This window comes from Lygodium microphyllum, chromosome 5 (assembly GCF_053477565.2).
Source record: "Lygodium microphyllum isolate KBCC chromosome 5, Lygodium_microphyllum_v1.1.10, whole genome shotgun sequence".
NCBI classification, from domain to species: domain Eukaryota; kingdom Viridiplantae; phylum Streptophyta; class Polypodiopsida; order Schizaeales; family Lygodiaceae; genus Lygodium; species Lygodium microphyllum.
Genome location: NC_141139.1, coordinates 149,820,740 through 149,829,172, shown reverse-complemented (window position 1 = coordinate 149,829,172; position 8,433 = coordinate 149,820,740). Strand labels below are relative to the sequence as shown.

Here is an 8,433-nt window from a genome sequence, read left to right as displayed (position 1 = left end):
TATGGGGTCGAAAACCGTGAAAGCTTTATGCAGAACATGAACCAAAATGAATGCCCTTATTACGAGATTAAGTGGATGATGATGCTGTGTCTTGGCGGGGAAAAGGGCCAGACTAATGCGGGAGCTTGATATGGCGAAAGGAGAGGGGGGCAATGCTAATTGGGGGGGAAGGAAGCTCTAAATCGGCAATTGTGTGTTGAAGCCTTATGCAGGAGGGAGGCAGGAGGAACAGAGTGCTGGAGGATATGCGAAAAACAGAGGGAAGAAGGAGAACTTCCTCTCAAAGGTTACGATGACCCCAAGGACTTCGTGCTTTCTATTCAGAAGCCAAGGTCTGTCACTCTCTTGGTCAAAGCAGGAGCTCCTGTAGATCAGACTATTGCAATACTTTCAAATTATATGGAGCCTGGAGATTGAATAGTGAATGGTGGGAGGACGAAACGACAAAGGGGCAGACTTATCAGAGAAGGGAGGAGGATATGGGTGCCGTTCGTGAGGTACACACGGCCCATACACTGCTGAGCCCAAGGCAACCGCACCACGCCTTCATACGTTGCCTTCACTGACACTGAGCGCCTCATCGGTGATGTTGCCAAGAACCAGGTCGCCATGAACCCCACCAACACTGTCTTCGATGCCAAGCGTCTAATTGGGAGACGGTACACTGACGCTTCCGTCTAGAGCGACATCAAATTGTGGCCTTTCAAGGTCTTTGCTGGCCCTGGCGATAAGCCTATGATCTCTGTGCAGTACAAGGGTGAGGTCAAGGAATTCGCCGCAGAAGAGATCTCATCTATGGTGCTGACAAAGATGAAAGAAATTGCAGAGGCTTACCTGGGAAGCACCGTCAAAAATGCTGTCGTTACAGTGCCTGCCTACTTCAATGACTCACAGAGGCAAGCTACAAAGGACGCTGGAGTCATCTCTGGTCTGAATGTCATGCGGATCATTAACGAGCCTACTGCTGCTGCCATTGCCTACGGTCTTGATAAAAGGCTACCAGTGTTGGGGAGAAGAATGTTCTCATTTTTTATCTTCAGGAAGGTGAAACACTTAAGGAATCATTAGCTTGATTCAATGAAGATGAGCAAATTCACCACCTACTAGTGGAAACTACTTTCATGCTTTTGCAAGTTGGTTGATACTATATAGTGCAGTGGCATTAATCAACTATAAAGTGCTTCTGCATCTCTGAGAGGGCCCATATACTGAAATAGGTGTATCTTCCTATGGTGCAGGGTCAGCTTAAGCTGGCTTTAATCATCATCCTCTCAGTTTTTGCCATTATCCTGGTTACAGCACTGGGTACAGGAATCTGTTTTTACTTCTAGGATCTTACTTGTATGTCAATCTGGACTACGGAACTTCAGTCTTCATTAATACTCTTGGCTCTTATAATGGTTATGGATATGGTTCTAGATGCAATCTTTGCAAAGATCTCTTCACAAATAGGAAACTGAATATGTTCAGATTTTTCTGAACATGAGCTTCATGTAACTCATTTTGACAAGAAATATAGTGTACTTTGGCATCAGCAATTCAATTTTCTTCTTGTTAGTCTCTTCCATTGCTGTACCTTGAACCCCGTGTTCTGCAGCTCTTGCACGATCTCTTTGACAACGATCCAAGTGCAAGCTTCAAGCAAGCTCCATCCTCAAGTTCCACGCTCCAAGCTCCATAGCCGCGAGCAAGAGAAGAGAAGAGAAGAGAAGAGAAGAGAAGAGAAGAGAAGAGAAGAGAAGAGAAGAGAAGAGAAGAGAAGAGAAGAAGAGAGGGGAAGATGGAGAGCTTCTCCTCCCCCGGTCCCTCACCCTCACACACTCACTCCCTCACACTCTCACACTCCCTCTCTCAAGCACAATCTCAAGCAAGCAAGAAGAAGAAGAAGAAGAAGAAGAAGAAGAAGAAGAGCCACTTTTTGCCACACACAAGAATGATCTTCTCATTCACTTTTCAATTTTATATACAAAACCCTAAATCTCTTTTGGGCGGTCATCCCCTTATCCCCTTTTTTACATGGCTGGCCATGGCCTAGGCCCTTTTTCCCATTGTCCTTCTATCTTTCTAGCTTCCTTTCCACCGCCTATTTATATTTACAAATTGCATGGGTGAGAGCCCGGTGCTCCTTAAATTAAATCATGATGCGCTTGCGCTTTTTTACCAAAGTATTGACTTACACTTTTTCTTGTGCGCCTTTTTGCTTTATTTAGGACTTTTCTGCATTTCTTGTGCTTCCATATTTTTTTTGGAGTGCCTTTGTCTTCCGTTTCACTTTTGCATTGGCCTTTGTACTCTACTTTAGATTTTCCAGATTTTCCACCTTGTTTGTCTGATGGTTAACATTACCCCCTCCTAGACGAGTGCCAGTCCCATGGCACTCACCATCGTAGGTAGTAGGCTTTAGCATGTACCGAAGACGTGGGTGGCAAGGACGTCTATGGTTGCTATGGAGGAGTGTTGGTAGTGGTGGGGAGGAAGGTTGTTGGGGGCACGTTGGTGGCCGACGTGGCTAGTGGTAGGGCTATTGGAGTTGGTGGTAGGGCTGTTCGTTGTGGGGATTGCACTGATGGAGTACAAGTGGCAGTTTGTTGGGGATTCTGCACATGATGATTCTTGGCGGGCTTGCAAGATGATAAAGGATAGGAATTCAAAGTTGAGTGTCGATGAAGAGTGAACGACACTTTCGTTGGAGTCTTCAATACTACCTGTAATTGAAAACCTCTCATAGGTGGTCTCTCCCTAGGGGTAGTGCTAGTCTTCTCTATCGTGCATAAGACATAGTTCAATTAGTTTGGGAGATAGGTCAAACTCTAAGCAAGCTGAGAGTATTGTCGTGCACTTGAGGACCTAACCTGTGTATATACTTCGGTGCAGATATTATGTGAGTGCTCGTGCATACTTAGATATTACGTAGCTAGAAGACCATGGGCTGGTTTCTCGTAACAATGTGTGGATGAAGCAAAGTTGTCCATGTTGAGAAGAAGTACATGTGAAGGTATATGAGACATCCTTTGCGTTGTGACTGCACGACGCAGCCTAATTGAACACAAGGATACCACACTTTCGGTAGTTGGGAGCTATTGGACTTGCTTGATGAGGACGTTGTACTTTTCATGGCCATTCATGCGGTGCTTACCACAAGTGATTGCAATGGTATTAAGGTAGAGTGCAAGAGGGAATTGTGTGAATGGGTCAGGGTGACATGTCTAACCATAGGCGACACAAGCTCCCTAGGTATGTCCTGCCCTTGATGTGCCCTAAACAATTGTGGGTGATGCTAAAGGGTTAGGGGACTAGGGACGGAGCTAGCCGACCAAGGTCACTGGACGTGCCTAATTTGAGGACCCCTAGGTGCCGTGCTATGATCTTGGGTGCTTCATATCTTTTTCTTTTTTTGTTTTTTTTTTTCCTTTTCTGTTTTCTTTTTCTTGTACTTTTTTCTTTCTTTCTTTCTTTCTTTCTTTTCTCTCTCTTCTTTTTTTTTGGACTTGCCTAAGTACAACCATTGCAATATGTTGAGGCTATCAGACTTTCAATGGGTTGGGAAATGTCAAGCTTCAAAGGCTCAAGAAATGGATATTATAGTGATGATTGTGCCCTAGCCTCGTTGTTAGAAAAGCAGTCGCTGAGAGGGGAGATACACTTGAAATATTGCAACCCTCTTTGGAATGTGCGATATTGGTACAATTGGGGTAACAATTGCCGTGAGTGCCCGGCACAGAGTGTAACCTAGAAAGAGGAAGTGGTTAAGATCATGCTTTGGGCCATGCGATGTGGGCACTCACACGGGTGATTTTTGATTTTGGCAGTGTGGCTTTGTCGCGGCTCTTTGTGGGGTCAGTGGTCTTGCGGTGACTTGGGTGTTGAACACTTTCGCACAAAGACCTATGTCATCCTGCATCCACTTGTCACTTCATGAGAGTACATGCACGACATATGCCGCAACTATAATAAACTAATGCAACGCAAGGAGATATCACTTATTTGAATTCCATGTTGTTGACTTAGATACTTATCACCTACGCTTGATTAGCTTTTTCTTTTGCTAAAGACATGAAATATATTAAATGCAAATGTGAAAGTTTACAATCGGGGAACATGTCAACACTTAACCATTTAAAGACAAAAAGTCATGGCCAAGTAGTATTTGATAAGCCTTTTACATGACATGGGGCTACTCTATTTGTATGAGGCGAGGTGAGTTCGGGTGGTCGAGCGACTGAGGCTCTGCTGTGGTGAGGGGCTCTTGTAAGGCTGGGTAGGGAAGATGTTGGCTGGGACTCGGATGGTGTAGTCCCTAGCCGCAACTGTTTCCAAAATGCTCTTAAACAATGCGTCAAATTCCTGCTTGTCCCGAGGTGCCCTCTCCTCTTTCGAGCACTTGGTGCCCGAGTGTTAGTTGAGGGCCCGCACGACCGGTGTTGCCACGCCCCGTGTGCTCCCTTGAGCTCTCGTCCTCTTGGCTAGGGGGGTTTTTGGCCTACGTCTTGGGCGGTGTCGTTTAGGGCCTCGTTTCTTTGCATACCTTTTAAGGGTAGGTACGTAGCGTCTTGGCGGAGGAGCTTGTGCTGCATGCTCCCTTCGACGACGGATAGTATCCTTGCAAGCCAGCTGCACTGGGTGCTCCATGTCGGCTACCATAGGGGGACCTGCAAAATGCGAACCAAGGATTAGGCCTTGGGGCAGGATAAAACTATTTGCATGGAAGGGATTATACAGTGGGTTATCAAGCGCATATGATGAGGAGGGGAGAGGTGAGACATGCAATGTTTGTTGTAGAGGGATGGCCCCCATGATGATGTTCGTTTTGCCTCTAGCCATTAGCAGATCTTGGCTTATGCTAAGTTGTGTGGACTGGTTGTCATGGAGTGGGGCAGGGCTCATCCTTAGAAGGATAGATGGAAAAGGGGAAAAGGTGTATAGAAAGGGACAATACCCTATCTACACCATCAGAGATGTTGGTCAGGGCCTCCTATGGTGGTAATGAGGGTTGCATGCCCTCCACCTGGAGGCAGGAATGGTCACACATCTTCTAAATGTGTGATGAGAGGAGGACATGAGGAGCTTAGCCTGTTGAACCCAACTCTTCCCCCTGCGCTTGACTAGCATTGCTTGTGTGTGTTGATATTGTCTATACAGGGTCACAAAATTCATTGTTTATTTATGTATATATTTACGAATCCATGTCACTTCATGAGGATAAAAGTCGATTGTAGAACTCTGGATTGTATTGGAGTGTGGCACACGCATCTAGTACTCGTGGAAGCTTACTCAATACCGATAGATATTTTGCAACAAAGGGTGATCAAATAGTGGTATTATTGGGAGCAAAGGAAAAGGCCAAACTAGTGAGCCCATTGAAGGACCTACCAAGGTCAAGCAAGTCAACTTAGCTAGTGAAGGTGAAAATCCCTTGATATTCATGGCAAATGGCCCAAGGAGACTAACCACATAAGTTTCTTAAAGGAATTATTTAATGTGTTTGCATGGTCTATAGATGAGCTAAAATGTATTGAACCAAGCATAGTAACCCATAACATTCATATGGTCCTTAAGATGCAACATAAGTTAAATGAAGGCCTTACACCATGAATCTAAATCATGATCATGGTGTAAAAGAAGATATTGACAAAATTTTGGACACAAGATTCATTTATGAGATCGAGCACACGAACTAGGTATCACCCATTGTGATAGCACTAAAAAAGAATAAAAATATTAGAGTATGTGTAAACTACAAAAAAGTCAATGCAGCTACTAAGAGAGATAACTACGCTTTGCCTTATACCAAGCATATGCTTGAGAGAGTGGCATGGAAGGGAGTGTATAGCTTCCTAGATGGATTTTCAAGATACAACCAGGTCCAAGTCCACCCAGATGGCATCCATAAAATAGCATTCTCCATCAAATGGGGGTGTTCACTTACATAGTCATGCCCTTTGGGCCAACCAATACCCCAGCTATCTTTCAACACCTCATGTGTGTGATCTTCAAAGACATGCTCAAGAAGTGGTTGGAAGTATTTTTTGATTACTTGTGTGTTCACACCAACTAGGAAGAACACCTAGAGAAATTATGCATAGTCTTTGAATGGCGTAGACAATATGGTCTCTCATTGAACCCCTTGAAGTGCTAGTTTTGGATTAAATATGACAGTATATTAGGGCACGTTGTGTTGATGAATGGAATTTCCATTAACTTCTCAAAAGTTAAGGTGATTTTTTATCTTCCACCTTTAACCAACTATAAGATAGTTCAGTGCTTCCTAGGTTATATAGGATATTATCAATGGTTTTTGTTGAATAATGCATTAATTGCTAGACCACTATACAAACTATTTATTGTGTTCAAGTGGACAAAGGAGTGCCAACAAGCCCATGGATGGCTTAAGGGGGCTCTAATATCAACACCTATTTTAAGAGCCCTAGATTGATCCATCATTTTCCATGTGCACATTGATGCTTTCAAATTTACCATGGGAGCGATGTTGTGCTGACCTAGTGAACATAACATGGATTTTCTAGTGAGTTTTGCAAGCATGCAACTCAATTGATGCAGAGATGAACTATTCGACAATAGAGTGAGAAGGGTTAGAAATGATGTTTGCTATTAAAAAGTGTAGGCATTATTTTTTTGCCACACCATTCACCTTCTTTCTTGATCATCAAGCATTTTTTTACCTTGCTAATAAACCTTGCACAACAAGGTGGATTGCTTGATGGTTATTGTCTTGTTGGAATTTGACTTCTTAGTTGTAATGTGAAGAGGAAAGTAACATTATATGGCTAGCCATATGTCCTGTATACCGACTAGAGAACCTATTGAGAAAGGCATAATGGATGATCTACTTGATGCTCACCTTTTTAGAATATCCAATGAAAATGAGCTTTACAAAGTAGACCTTATGCCTTACTAGACATATGATATAGTGCAGATTCTAGAAAATGGAATCCCCAATTGCCCGATAGAGAAAGCTAGACTAAGGTGCCTCATTTTGAAAGTTAAACCATATCAATTGATTGATGGTCAACTTTATCAATTAATAGGGTAGGATGGCCTATTGAGATGGTGTGTCTATGAAAATGAGACACCACTACATGTAAGGTTTTGCAGTTTCAATTGTGATGGCCTATAGTATTTTGCAATGCTACCAAGTTTGTTAAGCAATATGATGAGTGCCAACATACAAAAGTTCCTATATGAGGCGAAAAAATGGAGTTGATACCAATAATAGTACACCAACCATTTAAAAAATGAGGCATCAACTTCATTGGACCTATTAGTCCTATTGCTCAGTACTCTCAAGAAAAATACATCATTGTAGCCATCAATTATCTTAAAAGTGGGACAAGACATAAGCAATGAAGAAGAATGATGCAAGGACTGCTGCTAAATTTCTTTGGAAGCAATTTCTTTCCTGATTTGGATACCCCATTAAATTAGTTAGCAATCAAGGCACACACTTCGTCAATGAGTTGATTTAGCATCTATTGTCTACCCTTTTGGTTATCCATTGAAAATCATAGCTATAATATTTCCAGGCCATTGGTCAAGAAAACACAACAAATAAAATCTTGGTCAATGCACCAACAAAGACTATCTCTACTTCATGAAAGTGATTGGGACAATAAGCTGATGGCAACCTTGTGGTCATATCACACTGCCTACAAAACGACTAATGAAAAAATACCATTCAAGCTAACATATGGAACAAAAGTGATATTGTCGATCACATTCTTTGTTTTGAGTCTATGAATAGCTACAAGAGGGATGGGAAGGCTGGAAGGCTTGGACTAACCATTTAATTGAATTAGAAAGGCTATTTGAAACTTGAATTATCGCTACACATGCCTTTATTTGTGAAAAGGTATGAAGAAAGGCCTAGTTTGACAAACATGTCAAACAACACGACTTTAAAAAAGGTGGCCTAGTGTTATTGTATTCTATCAAGGGCCATAAACAAAAAATGAATTTCCAAGGATTATTACCATTTTGAGTTCATCGATTCAGTAGAACTAGTAATGTGGAGCTTGAAACCTTAGACAAAGAGGGCATAGGCTTCTTCAACGGAAGTCACATTAAGAAATACTACCCACTACCGCATCTACTTATGTTATTGCCACCCATAAACACATATAGGCAATATCCATTACTGAAATCAACTTGGAAGATGAGGAAACCATTGCACCAGCCTATTTGAGGCTGCAAATCACAACCCAAAAATATCATGTCCTTGATGCATTGATTGATAAAGGGGCTGATAATAACATGCTCACGTACAATGATTGGATCAAAATAGATGGGGACAACCCAAATTGGTAGGTCAAATTTCTTGTTTATAGAGGAGAACCATACTTTGAGCCATGATCACTATCTAGATTAAAAGCCTCCTCATCATTTTTTATGTACTTGCAAATGCTAAGGCGATAGGAC

General features: G+C 42.4%; 1 pseudogene; it reads left to right on the top strand.

Annotated features, from left to right (window-relative positions):
- Positions 1-699: 699 nt before the first annotated feature.
- LOC148036528 (chloroplast envelope membrane 70 kDa heat shock-related protein pseudogene) lies at positions 700-1,331 on the top strand (annotated as a pseudogene).
- The last annotated feature ends 7,102 nt before the right edge of the window (positions 1,332-8,433 follow it).